The 17,876-nt window shown below is 55.1% G+C and overlaps 1 protein-coding gene across 1 annotated transcript in view; it reads right to left on the reverse strand.

Moving 5' to 3' along the window:
• The window catches only part of AGPAT3 (1-acylglycerol-3-phosphate O-acyltransferase 3), a 90,260-nt gene extending 74,979 nt beyond the window's left edge, over positions 1-15,281 (reverse strand). Inside the window, exon 1 of the mRNA XM_034654918.1 lies at positions 15,168-15,281. The gene's annotated coding sequence lies outside the window, so the exon portion shown is untranslated. The remainder of the gene's footprint in view (positions 1-15,167) is intronic.
• Between the last annotated feature and the right edge of the window lie 2,595 nt (positions 15,282-17,876).

Consider the following 17,876-nt stretch of genomic DNA (forward strand, 5'->3'; position numbering starts at 1 on the left):
GGCTGGGGGCACTCGCCACAGTGTGATCTCCAGCTGAGACCGGGGAGGGGATTGCTGCAAGTGCACTGACTCAGAAAGGCACTACCCAGGTCACCCGCACTCCAACGTTCCCAGGACAGAGAAAGAGGGGGAAGGACGGAGTGGGGGGATGGAGGGGGAGGGAGGGAGGGGGCACCAGCTGCACTTGGGACCTGGCCCCCAGCCCTGGGGACTATTCTGGGATGTTCATGAAGGCTCTGAAACAGGGTTACGCATGCTGGGGACAGTGGTGACCAACTGGTCAGGGGTGCCTCTTTCAGGAGACAGAGCCAAAGGCTGATGGGAAGAAAGTCCCCAGGACCCAGCTGTCCCTCCTGGAGGCATTTAGCAGAGGACACAGCACGCAGACCCCAAAACCAGGCCGGTGGAGTCCAGGGACCTCAGGCCGCAAGCTTGTGGTCTGCTGGCCTCACTGTCCTGGCGCTGTCCAGGTGCCCAGGACTCCAGGGTCCCAGAACCTCATCCTCCTGAGTCACCAGCCTGGAGGGAGAAAGATACAACCTTCTCTGTGTCACAGCTTCCCAGTCCAGAGCAACCTGATGCTTCTCCCCTAAAGTATCTACGTGGGAGACTTCACCACAGACGAGGGCCACTATGTCTTCGTGCCTTCGTGGGGTGTGGCCCTCAGGCCAGTGTCAGCCCTGGCTGGCCGCACAGCCACTTGGTGTTTGCTTCCGTGGCACAGGCACGCAAGGTCCACACGACAAGGGAGAGCCTACGTCCGGGGCCTGGGCATGGGATGCAACTTGGCGGCCGGCCTGCTGTCTCTAAAGCCCCAAGGCCAGAGGTGACCGGAGAAGCTGGATGGTAGCTTCCCATAGCCCAGCCAGGACACAGCACAGAGGTGGCCTGGACCACCGGCTGGCCCTCTGGCCCGGTGGCCCTCCGGGATGGAGGTCTCCACACAGAACGTTCCAGGAAAGCAGCCACCTACGAGATACACCCAGAAAGACCCACTCTGCCTTGTCAACCCAGCACAACCCCGGGGAGGCGTGGGGCTCCCACCCCCCTGCCTCTCTCAGCCACACCTGCCACAGGCAAGGGCGGGCCACTCTGTCTTCTAGTATAGACAGGCCCAAGCATTTCCACAGTGGAACACACAGACTTTTAAAATTCTGGGTGTGGACAATCTACGCAATCCATGTCTACACTGTAAAGGAGCCATGACAGGATATTCTAGTAACGATAACAGCAAACTCACTGGGAGCTTGGTATTTGCAGACCCTGTTGTGAGCATTTTCCGTGGACCAAGCGCACTTGCACAAAGGAGGCATGGGGTCCGGCAGGTAGACTCTTACACGTTAGCCCCGACGCACTTGTCTGGGGCTGCACGTTCCAGAGATGAGGGGCTGCCCAGGGCCCCACGCAGCCTCCCCCACCCTACAAAGCTCCCGAGAATCGTGACCAGTACCATCTAGTGGGAACATGACATGGCCCACGGATGCAAGCCACACTTTCAACTTTATATTCTCTAGCAGCCACATTAAAAAAGCCACAACAGACAAAAATCATGTAGTCATATTTTATTTAACCCAATTAATCCAAAATATTATCATTTCAACTTCTAATCCATATGAAAGAACATTCATGAAATATCTTACATTTTCTTTTTTTATACTAAATCTTTGAATGGATGCGCCTTTCACAGTGACAGCACATCTGAATTCAGAGTGGGCACACCCCGAGCGTGGCCCCCGGGGGAAGTGGACCCGTGAGGTGTGGCCCCAGGCGCCGTCTCAGGCAGCACAAGCTTTTTTGACGGGACGCTCTCAGGGTTGTCCTGCCCCCACCCCCGTTCCCATTCCCACGGTTGTCAGAGCCTCAGGTTTCTGCAGTCCTTGTGCTTCAAGCGTCTCCAGGAGGATGAATTACTTCCTCCACTGCTGAGTGGTAGGGGGGTCGATGTTTTATGTGGGTTTTTCCTAAAGTATTTCCTGATTTAAAAAAAAAGCCAACTCGTTCTAGGACATACAATCTAATCACAAGTTACAGAACAGAAATTAGATAAAATTATTAAATACAAAATTTGGAAGGAGAAGAGGAAACCAATCACCTTCTGGAAATAAGTGCATCATAAATGACAAAGAGTAAATGATGAGTAATTATCATCGTTCCCTTTTCCAGTTTCTTCTTTTCCTCAACCTGCTCTTGTTCAGCCTGGGCAGTCAGCTGCTGGCCACGGCCTGGACCTTGCGAGCCGTCACTTCCCAGGGTCCGCGTCCCCAGTGATGCCGGCATTCGCCGTCAGGCACGAAGCCTCTTCGTGGTGACTTCGGTGGGAGGTGGGACGAGAGGAGTCACGTGATGCAAGGCAGGATCCCACGTGGACACCAAGCCGGGTGCAGCCCGTCGGACCCCAGAGGGTCCACGACCACTGCCAGCACCACCCACCAGCAAGGACGCCGCCGCTCAGGGAAAAGGAAACACACTTTTTGGGATGACGCTCCCACACGAGCTCGGAGGCTGGGGGCCACGCACAGACTGCCGCCACCAGCGTGTGCTTGGCACAACAGGTCTCGACTAGAATGCACTTCACGGTACAGGGCCGAGCAGTTCCCTTCTAATCCCCTGAAATCCCGACGGTAATCAGGGCTTTACAAGAGCTCCTGGCAAATAAAGATAGCTTACTGTTATGGGTGGATGATGTCCTGCCCGGATTCACACACTGAGGGCCTGACCCCCAGGGCCTCAGAAAGAGGCCACATCTGGAAATAGGGTCATAGCAGACGTAGCTTGTGAAGACAAGGTCCCCATGGTGGGCCTTAATCTAAGGACACACAGACATACATGTAGGAAAGGCACCACGTGGAGGGATGGGGAAGACCGTCGTCTGCAAAGCAAGAACCGAGGCCTGGACACAACCTCCCTCCCGGCCCCCAGAGGAAACCAGCCCCACGGACACCTGGGTTTAGACTTCTAGCCTCCCGGAGCTGCGGACCCAACACGCCTGCTACTTAAGCTACGTGGACAGTGGCACTTAACAAACTAACAAACTCACCGTAACAGTCTCATTCATAAGACGCTTCTCGCTCGTTTCCATTCTCTCTCTCCCTGCCCGCCCCCCACCGCCCACCGTCTCAGGAGGGTGAACTCTGCCATCAGACCATCAGCCCTGGAAACAATCTTTCCAGCTGTGCACGGACAACACACTGCTAAGTGTCACACGTGTCACACCCGAAACATGTGGGTGACCGCTGCCTGCTCCCCTCGTGTCTGCACACAGGGGAGGCCTGGCACCTCTCTACCACGGGCCTGTGGCCTCCCTTCCCTGGTGGAGGTATGAGCGGAGATAAGGTCACTATTGTTAACTAAACCTGTCCTACCATCTGTGTGATTGCACATTTCCAGGTTCATCTGCAAAAACCCACAGGCGTAGATGTGACCTACACACCCACAAACAGTAATAAGCAAAATTGTGACAAAAGGGAACCATGCCCACAGCAAACAGGCCACAGCCCTGGGAGCCGTGCGCACAGCACCAGACGCTCAGGGCCCACGTGGCCCCACGACCCGCTGTGTCCAGCGGCTCCCAGAGCACCAGACCGGCAGCATCAGAACCCCGCGAGCAGAGGGACAGGTGCCCTTCCTGTCCCCTCCAAGCAGCCATGCACCTGCCACCCAGGGACCTCAACAGCGAGCAGGCCCTGCTCCTGTCACATTGGTGGCTTTCAGGAAGAAAAGACGCTACTCTGGGATTTGCTGAGCCATGAAATGATTCAGTGGCAAAGAAAATCAGAAGCTGGCACTGACACGTCACCCTGCTCTGGGACGACACACAGACACCCCGTTCTGGTGTGGGCTGGCAGAACAGCCTCCGCTGGGCTCCACAGACACGCTGGGACCCTGCGAGCCGCTCCCCTGTAACGCCCCATGCTTCTGTGACCATGGACAAAACCCACCCGCTGCCCAAGCTCCGGCGCACGGGGGGGAGCGGGGAGGAGCCACATCCGCGGACAGACATGCCCGATGCTGGTCCCGCGGCCCCTGGGGACAAGCCGTGCGGAGCTCGACCCTGCTTTCTACTCTCGCTCCCCCGTCTCCAGGAGGCGCCCGCCAGCCTGAGTCACCTTCTACGCGCTCTGGTCCCGGGGGCAGCCCAGCCGAGACCCGCGGACACCGCCCCACAGACAGCGCTTCCCCGCACGCATGTGGCACATGATGTAGGCACCCCTTTCCGAAGTGCCTCCACAGTATGCGCCGGCTGCATACCCAGTGGAGTCAAGACCAACCTCCATGGTCTTTACCCAATGATAAGGCAAACGGCAAAGGTCAGCAATACGACGTGGGCTAAAGGAAGTGGGCCACAAGGACAGCATGCCAGGCGTGACCGTGTTAGAAGCAAGTGCGCGTGTGCGTCTTAGCTCAGACTCGGGGTAGGGGAAGGCTCGCTAGCAAAGTGACAGCCAGGGTAAAGGATGCCGGAGAACTCACCAGGCAAAGACGGGAGAGTGGTCTCCACGAAGGTGTGTGAAGGCCTGAGTCAGGTGTAGCCGGAGCAGGGTGTGAGGAGGGGGCGGTGGGCATAAGTGGGAGGGGTCACTGCAGGGGATTAGAGCAGAGGGAGCACGGGAGTGAATTCACTGGAGTAACCCAGAGTGGCCCACCCGGAGGGAGGGTGGTGGGGCTGGAAGCAGGGGGTTCCACCGGTGAGTGGCTGGGGGAGAGTGAGGGACACGGAGGAAAGGGGGTCCCCAGCAGGGCCTGGGGAGACGGAGGAAGGGTTGTGGGTGCTGGCACAATGGACAGACAGGAAGGACCCACTGAGCTCCCAGAGCCCACGTGAGAGGCAATGCACGGTGTGTGGCAGAATGTGCGGGCCTGGGAACCAGAGCTGGGGGGGGGTCACCACAGAGCGTGAAGAGAGGCCCAGACGAGCCCTGAGAATAACTCCGGTCTAGACACCGAATAGGCTTTCCTTCCCATTTAGATTCTAGTTTCGAAATCTACACGTGCGACATCCCCATGCTGATGTTAGCGTCATCTTTTCTCAAACGCCTGCAGTCCCTGCATGTACCACGCACCACACGTGGATGGCGGCTCTTAGCGACAAACACGCCCCACCTGAACGAAGCTGTGTGCATGGTGACTTCGCTGTTCTAAAACAGCAGGGATCAGCTCAGGTGGATGGATGGCAGGAAGTCAGCAGAAGGCCGAGGTCACTGAGAACAAATTCCGAGCCACATTTGCAACTGCGTCTGAAACTCGTTACAGCGCTTCACAAGGACGAGCTGGGGAGGGAGGGTCTTCTTGGCTCGACTCCCCAAGAGCACATTTGTCTTCCCAGGTGACCTCAGTCACTGCATACACCCAAGTCTGGACGTTCTCTCCCCCTCCACCATCGGCAGACCTTATGAGTCACAGTGATGTCTTTAGAAGTCCGCTTGAGTCCAGAAAACTGACCTGGGGCACCTGGGTGGTTAAGGGTCTGACTCTTGGTTTCGGCTCAGGTCGTGATCTCAGGGTCGTGAGATCAAGCCCCACGTCAGGCTCTGAGCTCAGCCAGGAGTCTGCTTGAGATTCTCTCCCTCTGCCCCTCCCACACTGGTGCACTCCCTCCCTCTCTCTGTCTCTTTCTCTCTCTCAAATAAATAAATCTTAAAAAAAAGAAAGAAAGAAAAATTAACCTAACACAGTCCCAGATCAGTCCCACTCCGGGGCTTCTGGCGGCAGCAGAGCCTCTCCAGGGAGACTTGCGGGAACCTACGGACAGGCTCACCTGAACGTCAGCCCACAGTGCAAATTTACACAAGAGACTGGCTTCTGGGAGTGAGAGAGAGCCCAACAAGTGGTGGAATTCAAGCCTCAGGAACGCACACCCTGGTGCCATTGTGATTATCGTCACCGTCACTATTAGTTTGATATTAGTAGTGGCTGTACAGCCAGCGTTTGGAGATAACAGGAAATCAAAATCCATGCAAGGAACAGAATGCCAGCAAGAAGAGCAGTAGATCTGGAAGGAACCGAAGAGAAGTTTGTTTGTTAAAGATTTACTTATTTGAGTGCGAGAGAGGGAGCGTGCGTGCATGTGCACACGGGTGGGGGGGAGGCAGGGAGGGACAGGGAGAGAGAGAATCTCAAAGCAGACTCCCCGCCAAGGGCAGAGCCCAACCAACGCGGGGCTCAATCTCACGACCCTGAGATCATGACCTGAGCCGAAATCAAGAGTCGGACGCCTAACTGACAGAGACCCCAGGCGCCCCAAAGAGAACGGAAAGTTTCATGAGCTGTTTCCACAGCAGACAAGGCCGGGGAGAAGGCAGAGCTGGGGGCCTGAAGAAACCGCCCAGGGCACAGCACAAAATGACAGAAAGAGCAGCAGCACGGGGGCGCCTGGGGGGCTCGGTTGAGCGTCTGACTCTGGCTCAGGTCATGACCCCGGGGTCCCGGGATCGAGTCCCTGCACCTGGCTCCCAGCTCCGCGGGAGCCTGCTTCTCCCTCTGCTGCTCCCCCTGCTTGTGTGAGCTTGCTCTCTGACAAATAAATAAATTAAATCTTTTAAAAAAAAGAGAAAGAGAAAAAGCACAAACAAGGGAGAAGATGCTGGAGGACAGTGCAGTAAAGTCAAGCAGTACTCAACAAACTAACGGCCAGAATTTCTCCAGAATTATGAAAACAGACAACACTTTATCTCCAGGAAGCACATGGAATCCAAAGCAGGATGAGTTAGAAGAAAGCCCCCCCGCAGTGAGTCGGAACACCGCCAGAGGGAGGGAGCACAGAGCTGCCTGAGAGAACTGGCACGGGAGGCCAGCTGGCAGGCCGACCGACTCCCGGGGCGGCCACCACGTCGGCCAGAGCATGGTGACGTGACACCATCCAAGTCTCCAAAACGGCCGGACACTCAGTGCCACACACACCGTGGCCTCTGCCCACAAGGCGCTGGAGCTGAAGCCAGTAATAAAAATGTGACCTCAAATCGCCAAGCATTTAGGAAGTAAAAGCTCCTTCTGTTTCACTCGCAGGTCACAGGAGAACAAGGACATCTGAAAGTGCTTAGACCGAGCAGTGAGCGTACCGCAGCCCAAACACATGGCACGCAGCAGAGCAGGGGGGAGCCCGAAAGGCTGACGACAGAAATCAAGTCTGAAAATTATGAAGCTGTGCTTAGAAAAAGTCACGAAAATAAAAAAATAACAATGAGTCAACTCAGTAACCTAGAAAGAGACACGGGAATAAACCCAAGGAGCGTGGCGAGGAGTGACGTCGGGGAAGACAGGAGCTGCAGGGCTGAGCCCAACCGACCGTGGGCTCTTCATCCACGGGAATAAAGTAATGGAGAGAAACCTGCACTAAGATGAGTCAAGAAAACAGAAAAGCAGAAACAATTTTAGAAATGAAAGGAAATTTAATGTCAGAGATTTGAAAACCAAGAAAACACTATGACCCTTGCACCAAGAAATGGAAAATGTGAATGAAATGGGTAACGTGGCGGAGAGCCCCGAGATGACCCCCATGGGTCACAGCCCTGCGCAACCCCCTCGTCACAGCTTCTCACGGAAGGGGCTCAAGGCAAGCCACGGCGGGCCACGTCTGGGATGAGGCTTCCCAACACCAGGACTTCCTTCCTGCCGTCCGCTCTGTGCTCAGAACCACCACTGGCAACAAGCTGCGTCCGACAATAACACAGGAGTGAACTTGGAAGGGAGCCTTCAGTCGAACCTTCGGGTAAGACCTTGTTCGCAGCCTGTGAGAGCCCGGACCCCTGGACCACGGAAGCAGGGGGATGATGCGGGCTGGTGTCACTTGTGACACAGCGACAGCGAACACATGCAGGTTATGCCCTGGAAAAAGAAGCTACCAAACTGTATTCAGACAGGACTGGAAACCCTGACAGATCCGCAGCTCTTAACGAGAAGAACCAGGACGTCATCACGGATCCACACAGAGGCCAGGCCGGGACCAAGAAACCACATGAAACACACGACCCTGGTCTTATAGAAGCCCTACCTACAGCACAGGGAGGGGCAACACCGGCCAACTCAAGTCAGGACACTGGCTTCATCCAGACGCCAGACCACATGAGGACAGGATGTGATAAACGACAATTATAAGCCAAACTCACTTTGAACACAGGTGCAGACAATCCCATGCAAAATATTACCCACCAGCGAACCACAGTAACGTAGCAGAAATAATACAGCGCGGCTGAGCTGGGGTAAAGGCAAAGAAGGACTCAGGTACTTCACCAAATTAACAGATAAATGCAAAAATCATACGTGATCTGCCTAATACATGCAGAAGTCTTTGTAAAACATTTTCAGCAAAATATTCTTAGAAACAAGACGACTTTCTTAAGCTGAAAGGGGGCATCTACAGAAAAATAAGCAATCTCTGTTTCTGTAACTTCACCATTTGGGACAGGTGACATCGCCCAAGGAGGTATATTAATGTCAGTGCCCCTGCCACGCTGTCCCCCGGCCCCCCCATGCAAAGGAACCGCTGACCTCTTGACTCCCCTCCCGGTACGTCATCATCCAATAGGACAGCTTGAAAAGGTGTTCTCACCTCTCTCCCCCACCCCATGTTCATGGTTCGGAGCTTCCCCTGGGGGACAGGAAGCCAGCCAGCCCCCAGAGACGGGCCCCTGGGCCGTGCCCCTGCCTAACCCTGGCCAGCACTTCACACCAGCAAAAGGTACCTGGAGCTTGTGTGCCAGGAGCGTGGCTGACGCCCTGGTCACATGTGACTGTGAGGAGCCTCCGGGGTAGGGTGCGTCCCACTCCGGGATGTGGGACCCTGCAGCCCGTGTCACTCCTGGCTGGGGCCAATGGCACCTCGGAGTCCCTGGGCACCCAAAGCACGCTGCCTGCCACTGGGCACTGTCCACTAGGCAGGCCCGCTCACCCTTAGTTTGCCCGCACCAGCCGGATGGCCCTCGTCACCATCATAGCTGCGTGCCACCCTCCTGCCACCACCGCGGGCACATGCACGAGCTGACCATCCCCTCATGGTTGGCTGGCGTTTTCCTGGTCAGCCCTGGAAGCACCGTGTGTCCAGACAAGTCCACGGTCCCCGTGTTCTCTCCTGAGACCCCCACCCCCACCCCCAGCCTACAGTGAGCCGCCTGCTCTTTTCTCCCTGACATGCACGGTCTCTGGACCACGCACAGCAGGTGCCCCGGGAAGGTCTGTGGGCCGGGTCTCTGTCGCCCCTCCCGGGTCAGGCTCCAGGCGGTGCAGGTGCTCAGTACCCCGCCGGTCTCTCCAGCCACAGAAACTTTCGAAGCGTCACTGGAGGCCGCACCGTGTGGGTTTCCTGGTCAGGCTCTTCAGTTCACTGATGATACATCTGTTGGATTCCTTTGCCTGCCTTCTGTCTCTATAATTTTCTCATTGACTCTTTTTCAAAACTTTTGATTTCAGTATAATATACACACAGGAAAGTGCACACATCACAAGAGTGCTGCTTACACTTATATGCACCACACACACCCATGCAACAACACGTGGCTCGAGGGAGAAACGGTGCAGCGCCCCGAGGAGCCCGTGCACGTCCCTGCCCTGCCAGACAGCCTCCGGCGGCGCTGTGCTTCGTGTGAACAGAACCAGGCGTGTGCACCTTTGCCTGGCATGCCTGTGAGGTCCACACACATGTGCTTGCACGTGTAACAGCTTCGTTCTCTCCCCACTGTGTGACTATTCCAGAAGTTCCCTCTTCATGTTCTTTGGAGATGGGCATTCAGAGCATTTCCAGGGTTTGTGCATTTAGAACACGGCTGCCGGGACATCCCGCACGGGGGTCCTGATGTTCACATACTGGTGCACACACAGGACTGAACCCCCTCCTGGGCAGGTCCCACCACGTGGTCAACTCCACGAGGCCCCCCATTTGCTCCACACCTTCCCCAACACTGGGTCTCTGCAGCCTTTCCATGTCACAGCCCCTGGTGGGGGCCAGCACCTCACTGGGGCTTCATTTCCACGTCTCCCTGATGTGCAGATGAGTCTTCACTCTCTCTCTTTATTTTTCGTTGTCTTCCCACCTCAGATCCCAGGGAGAGCTACGGAGGACTCAGAGCTAAGATGGGGGGGGGCGCCGGGGGGGGGGAATGTCGGGTGAGCGTCCAACTCTTGGGGTCGGCTCAGGTCATGATCTCAGGGTCGTGGGATCAAGCCCCGCAACGGGCTCCTGGCTCAGCGGTGAGTCTGCTTGGGATTCTCCCTCCCTCTGGCCCCCCGCTAAAAAATAAAAAGAAGAACTAAGATTTGGAACTGCTTAGCTGTTGTGCCAACAGCGGAAGGGGAAACAGTAGTATTTCCCTAAAATCAGGAACAAAACCAGGACGCCCTGTCACATTTCCACGCAACACTGTCCCGAAGGCCCCGGCCTGGCCGTGAAACAAGAAGGCACAAGCAAGAGACAAAGCCATCGCCATTCCCGGATGACAGGATGTCCACACAGAAAATCCTAAAACAGGGAGGGGCGCACCTGGCTGGCTCAGGCGTTTAAGCACCCGACTCTCGGTTTCTGCTCAGGTCATGATCTCGGGGTCGTGAGATCGAGTCCCGTGTCAGGCTCCGTGCTCAGTGGGGCATCTGCTTGGGATTCTCTCTCTCCCTCTCTTGGCCCCTCCCCCCACTCACAATCTCTCTCTCTCAAATGAATAAATCTTAAGAAAGAAAGAAAGAAAGAAAACCCTAAACACCCACAAATAAATGACGGGACTGGAGATTGGCAAGGTGACGGGCTATCAAGGCAATACCCAAAATCAAACGCACTTCTGCTCAACACCAAAAAGGACTTAGAAAAAAATGTTAATAAAAAACAAAATTTAAAAATGCCGCTTAGAAAAGCAACCGAAGTCATCAGGGCCCCTGGGAGTAAACTAAGTGTGGACTGTGAGGCAGGCTGAGGAACGAGGGGGGCCGCACGGGAAGCCACGGACGATCTACATTAACGACACACAGGCCGTGTTCACGCAGGAGGACCAGACCGTGACAGCGAAAACATCCCCCAGTTGATCTACACAGTCTGTGCCATTTCAGTCAAAATGCTGACAGTTTTTCGTGAGACTTCAGATGCTGACTTTAACTCCTTTTTTTTTTTTTAAAGATTTTATTTATTTATTCAACAGAGATAGAGACAGCCAGCGAGAGAGGGAACACAAGCAGGGGGAGTGGGAGAGGAAGAAGCAGGCTCATAGCGGAGGAGCCTGATGTGGGGCTCGATCCCATAACGCCAGGATCACGCCCTGAGCCGAAGGCAGACGCTTAACCGCTGTGCCACCCAGGCGCCCCAAGATGCCGACTTTAACTCCTAACAGAGAAAAGCCAAGAGCAGGAATGGCCGGGGGCTCCTGAGACCCCGCAGGAAGGATGAGCACGGACACGCAGACCAGACGGACAGAGAACCACACGGAGGGCCCGGACACGTGGCCGCAGTGCCACCAGCTGGGCCGGGGGAGAGGGCCGCGCTGTGGACCAGGGGCACTCCCATGGGGACAGCCGCGCACGGAGTCGGCTCCAGAGGGATGAGGGGCCTCCGGGTGGGAGGCAAACCTCAGAACCCACACAAGAGAATGCGGAGCGCACAGGAGTCCCCCAGGGCGGGGAAGGGCTCCTCGCCACGTGCAAAAGGCATCACCCAGAAAAGGGAAGATGGATGAATGCATAGGAAATCAGGCCTTTCTATTCATCAGAATAAAGTAAGAAGACAGGCCGCAGCTGGGAGGAGCCGGAGGCACACACGTGACGGCACACAGGAAACAGTGGCACGGGACCGCAGAGGACAGCCTGCCAAGGCATTCAGCACGGGAACAGGCGCGGCCAGGCCGTGTGGGGAGGGGCTCAGCAGCGCCAGGCGGGCAGCGCCAACCAAGGCCACAGCTGGGCAGCGCGTGTCGCGTCCATTCCCCTTGCGAGAACTGACGGCAGTGTCAAGTGTTCGCCAGCACGTGCACCCCAGTCCGGCGGCTGGTGGTTAGGCAGCGTGGGACCCGCGTCTGAGGATCGGCGGGGCCGCCAGGCGCACTCCCGTGCCCGAGCCTCGCCCCCCCGCCCCCCGTGGCTGCACCCGCAGCACGCCAGCGCCCGAGGGGGGTCCAAAGACACAGGTCGGAATTAGGGGTGCTGTCCCGCGAGCATTCAGGCACAGTTTGTAAACATTTTTCGCAGACTTGAGGAGGGCCTCCTGCAAGCACGTGGAGACACGTGGGGTTCCCGTTCCCTGCCGGACACGGACTCTTGGTGCCACCTTCTCTTCCCCTCCATGCGCTGTCAGAGAACCCCCACCCTGCTCCCAGCAGCCATGCTTGAGATGGATGGACATTTTTGGTTTTCATCTGCACGTGAAACCTTAGATTTCTGTTATCCGTGTTTTTGCTTCTCATGGATTTTGTCCTCGTTAGCTCAGTTACTTTATTTCAAAAATTAAACAAATGTTTTAGACTAGATGTTGTAAAAATTGTAACCTATAGGCTGAATTCGGGCAGCAACATTTTTTATTTGGTCTACAGTTTGTTGCAAATAAATAATTGCATACAAAACCCCAGATTTCTGCCTTGTCCAGGGGACCAAAGATCTACTTCCTCTAGTCCTGCATCTACCTGGCCATGTCGGCTGGGGTTCACGCTGGCTGGGGTTCAGTGGCCAAGGGTCAGTGCTCAGTGCTGGAGGGTCAGTGCTGGGGGTGAGGGTTCAGTGCTGGGGGCCAGGGCTGGGGGTCAATGCTCAGTGCTGGGCGTCAATGTTAGGGGTGGGGGCTCAGTGCTGGAGGTCAGTGCTGGGGGTCAATGCTCAGTGCTGGAGGTCAGTGCTGGGGGTCAATGCTCAGTGCTGGGGGTCAGTGTTAGGGGTGAGGGCTCAGTGCTAGGGGTGAGTGTCTGGGGGTCCGTGTTGGGGTCATGCTGGCTGGGGGTCGGTGCTGGGGGTCCTGCGAGCACACATGAGAGAAGAGGTCTTGGCCATCACTTCTGTCCACGTAGCCATCCGCCTGTCTCACACCTACATTTCCCCTGGCTCCTGTTCCTGCCTGGTCTCTGTCAGAATTTGTGTTCACAACTTTTATGTAGTTTTATTTACCAAAAAAGAAATGTTCGTACCCAATAACTCCCTACACTAGAAAGAAAGGAAGCGAAGAGCACAAAGCAGCTGGAGCTCCAGGAAAGCAGCGCACCAGCCCGGAGCCAGGGGCGAACTGCAGGCCGCCACTGCGCTTTCTAACACATGCCAGAACCCAGGTTACAGCGGTACACACCTCAACTCACAACTGAAAACAACCACTAACGTGTGCTAACGTGTGCGCTCTGAACTCCACAACCCTGGAAGCCCCTGGTTCCTTCCTAGCACCGGACACTTTGCTGTCCGGTACCAGCTCACCACCGGGTCCGGCAAAGACCTGCCATGACCTCAGGGCTTTTTCTAAAACAAAACCAAAACACTACCATGCCATGCAATTATTAACACTGGAAGATTATTTTTGCCACATCCTTCCACTTTTGTGGAAGTCATTAAACGCTGTCTGTGAGGCGGTCATGGGGCTTGGACACTCAGACAGCCCTAGAGGGAGAGAGAACCGGCCGCACAGTGGCAATGTGCCCTCCACACACAGCTGGGTCTGAGGGGCACCGGGATCCCAGGGTGGGGGCAGTCCCAGCCAGACTCCCCCCAGCTGAGACTCTCTCAGAGCTGCATGAGAGGCTCTCCCTCCCCAGCCCTCCAGCATCCCCGTCTCCTCTCACCGTGTCAGGCCAGCACGGTGGCCCCAGGGTCCCCCAGAGCCCCAGTGCCCCTCAGCCTCCATAGCCTCTCCCAGAAAACCTGCACCTCTCTTTTTGGCACCTACTTCCTTCATCACCCAGACCTACACACTCTCCATTTAAGAACTGACTTCTGGCTCGTTTTGGCAAAAATGCTATTAGACCTTATTTTGCAAGGTACACCAGTCGACAGACTCCTAATGAAAGGCACATTCATTCAATGGCTCCAGTTAGACTTGGACAGTGGTCTCCAGTAGAAACCAGTCCGTGGAGTGCTGGACCAACCACTGGCGTACCCCTTACGCTCGTCCCCAGGACAGCCCTGCATCTTGCTCCCACCAGGCGCACAAGGCAGCCGAGCACACACGAGTTTGCATAACCTGACTTTCCCCAGTGCAACATCATATCTAGCATGTATCTGTTTCCATCATCTCAGATGGGGATTTCTGATCCCCAGTCCACCAAGTATAACCTTCTAGAAGTAAAAAGTTTTTAAATGACTACTTACATGAAGCCTACCACTTAGTTTCAAAAATGAAGATTTTTCATACATTGAGTTTTCTGAACATCAAAGTGCTTTGGATTCAAGAAAACCTTTGATGTCTAGAGTCACCATCTGCTAGCTGAGCAACCCCCACCAGGCCCTCCCTGCTCAGTTTCTCCATCCGTGTAACGGGGCGAGGCCACTGTGCTCACGGGGCTTTTCCAAGAATCAAACAACATAATGTGCATGTGAGACACCTCACAGAGGTCGTCGTAGCTGCTGTCACAGGACAACACGCAAAGCCTCAGCGACCAGGCAGGGGACATTTTTAGTGTCGGCATACGCGTATAAAGTCTTCAGGTCAGCCAACAACGTGATGAAGAGGAAAAGGGCTCCAGAGCTGAGCTCCCCCACTAGCTTCCCACCATCGGGGAAAGACTCCCGGCTGAAGGGACTTCCTAGCAGCATACAGCTTTTTACTACTGCTCGCGGTAGAATTCATCACGATTGTTCTAGAGGACCAATTTCACTCCCCACCCACTTTCAGAAAGGTATCCAGAAGACCCACATTAATAACGCACAGCCTCCCTGAGTCGCCTGGGGACAGGCCTCTCGGCCGCTGGCACACTGCTCCCACCACGCACCCAGCCTCGGTTCTGAGCCCTGTGGAAGAATGCCGGCTGTCACATCTCGATCTGCCAACACCAGCATCAAAGATGTACCTTACCACGGGGCGCCTGGGTGGCACAGCGGTTAGGCGTCTGCCTTCGGCTCAGGGCGTGGTCCCAGCGTTATGGGATCGAGCCCCACATCAGGCTCCTCTGCTATGAGCCTGCTTCTTCCTCTCCCACTCCCCCTGCTTGTGTTCCCTCTCTCGCTGGCTGTCTCTATCTCTGTCAAATAAGTGAATAAAATCTTTAAAAAAAAAAAAAAAAGATGTACCTTACCTGCGACCCTTTCCCAGCTACGCTCGGAAAGGGACAGCAGTCAGACCACAGCGTCCATGGCCAGTGAGACTCCAGCCTGCAGTGAGAGCGGGGGCCGGCCTCCCCCCACCCCACCCGCCACCTCCCAAATGATCGCACAGATGCCCTCCCAAGATTACACCCTCTCACAGTGCAGTCCACAAAGATAATCCGAACGCGGCAAATTCTCCCAGTAACTGAAAGGCAGGCTGTCCAAGCACGAAGCACTAATGCGTTTGCCTAAAATGCAGCATGCTGAAGTTAGTAATTTGCGATTAATGTTAAGGTCATTACAAAGTAGTTTTAGGAAGGACAGAGTAAGTCACAGACATTTTGCTTTACAACGTGAAACAACTCATTTAAAGCCTCAAACATTCTTTGGTTAACCAAAAGTAAAATCCGTGAAATTTCTGAGCAATTGCTTTACAAAATTCAGTCCAACCTTCCTGTAACGTCAGTTTCTCAGTAAGACTGAGTAACTAAAGATCTTACCTTACACAAATCATTTAAAAGGAGACGGACAAATGTAGCCACTCCTGTCCTTTGCTCTGTAAATATCAATCAGCCACAACTTCTACCAGTAAACTATGTGAGCTCTGACAAGGCCAGGGATGAAAGAAAGGGCTGGAGGCGGAAGCTACTGCTCTTGCCAGATTTTGACGGTGATGGGGGGCTGCTGCTGGCAGTGAGGGCACCTGGTCTACACCGCAAGCGTGCCCTCTCCTGTCTCCCATGTAAAGTCAGGCTGAAAGTCAACAGAAGGTGTGCACTTCAGGGGTACAATGTGATTGGACAAGTTAACCAGACCCTCCCCCTTCAAAAAAACCAGTAAATTTGGCTCTTGTCAATACAACTTCTGTTTTTTATTTTCCCTGTTTACAAGAATTTCAATATTTCCCTCCTACCTCTGATTTGACCCCAGATGAAAATGCATGGACTTTCAGCAGATGGTGGGGTCTCAGAAGATGGGAGCCCATGGATCTTAGTTTAAATCTGACCATGCTGATCTGTGACCTAGCCTTCAGCAGGTAACGAGACCTCTGTTCTCACAGACCGCTCTTTTCCAAGGCTGGAGGGAGCACACAGGCCACAGGCTACATATCAGGGTGATCTCAGTTAACGTGGGAAGCAGGAATAAAAATGGACAGCCCAGATCACCTTGGTGCGTACACTCTTTCTACCTTTCTAAATAAAACAACTGCTTTGTTTGCTCCTGGCGCTGGCCCACAGACTTGCATTCGGGCCAGGGGGCACTCAGGCCGGTGCTGAGCCTGCCACGTGGGCCAGCCCAGGGCCGAGGGCACCCTCCCTGGTGGCGGCTGAAGTATCCGTCGTGCACCTTCCCTGACCGTCTCACAAGCCTGCCTCGCCCCCTGCTCCCACACACGCCTCAGCTTACTGCAGAGACCCAGACCTCTTGGTAGAGATTCCCCAGGTGGGGCCACACGGGCGCGTGAACAGCGAGCTCCGGCTGAGCACGGCTACTGTGCATACACATGACATTTGGTTTGAGACATTAAGGCGACCATACCTTCCAGGGCCAAGAAGAGGCCCTTCCCATCCTGACCATCAATCCTATGTAGCCTCTCTTTTAAACAATGTAATCATGGAGATCCCTAAGGGTGACTGAGTAATGGATACAGAAGTGAGCCGTAACAAGCTAATTCTAAAACTTTGAGGGGGACGCAGGGGGGGTAGTCTAGAAAAGGGGGAGGGGGCAGCAAGGAAGTGATCAAATTAGAGAATGTTCAGAATCTGACTGAGACCTCTTACGAACCTTTTTAGCAGAGAAGCGTGGACTAGTAACCCCTAAGTGACTATCACCAGCCTGCAGAGCTGTAACCTGGAGCATGGGGGGCAGGGGGGTTCCAGGTGTAGCCCCCACACCCGGCCCCACCAGCACCAGCACACCAGTGGTGGACTTGGGCTCCCTGGGATGACTGTCACTTCTCGGATGGGCGGCTGCTTCCCATCCCAGACTCTGAAGGCCAGCGGTCCTCATTTTCCTTCTATTAAGATCATATTTCCTACAAAAAGGAATCTACCTGCTCAAGAATTCCCTTCGACAAGACTGTTCATATTGTGTTTAAAAAAAAAAAAAAAGGCCCAGGAAGCCATTTATAAAAGCATTTTCCCTACTGCACTGAACTTCTCTCAAAGTTAAAAAAAAAAAAAAAAGCCTGCACAATTTTTCAAGGTAGCTTTAACTGCTAATAATCCTCCTTTCCAGGGTCCTGGGGGTGGCCCTGGGGGTGAAGGTGGCTCTGGCCCCAAATAGCTCTTGGATAACTGACTGACCCCATCACTTGACTGGAATGGTGGAAATTCACAGTCGGCCTTGGTCCAAACGCCAAAGTCAAATCTGAAAACTCAGCACACGCCACCCCCTTTGCAGCCCCACCTGCAGCCCTCCCCTCCAATTGAGCAAAAAGTGAAACTAAGCCTGGGCCATGGCCTGCCTGCGGGGTCAGGTCCCCAGCGCCCCCGAGCTAGGCAGGGGGCCTTGTCGCGTCCGCGGGGGGAGCAGAGGTGCCCCAGCAGAGTCCGCGGGGAGGTGGGGGTCGCGCCCTAGCTCATCTCGGTCCGCCCAGCCCCTCCCCGGCGCCCCCTCCCCCGGTGGCTCCCCGCTCCTCTCCACCACCTCTCGGCCCCCACCCCTGGAGGCTGCAGCGGCCTGAGGGGGGCGGACGG

This window comes from Ailuropoda melanoleuca, chromosome 1 (genome assembly GCF_002007445.2).
Source record: "Ailuropoda melanoleuca isolate Jingjing chromosome 1, ASM200744v2, whole genome shotgun sequence".
Taxonomy (NCBI): Eukaryota; Metazoa; Chordata; class Mammalia; order Carnivora; family Ursidae; genus Ailuropoda; species Ailuropoda melanoleuca.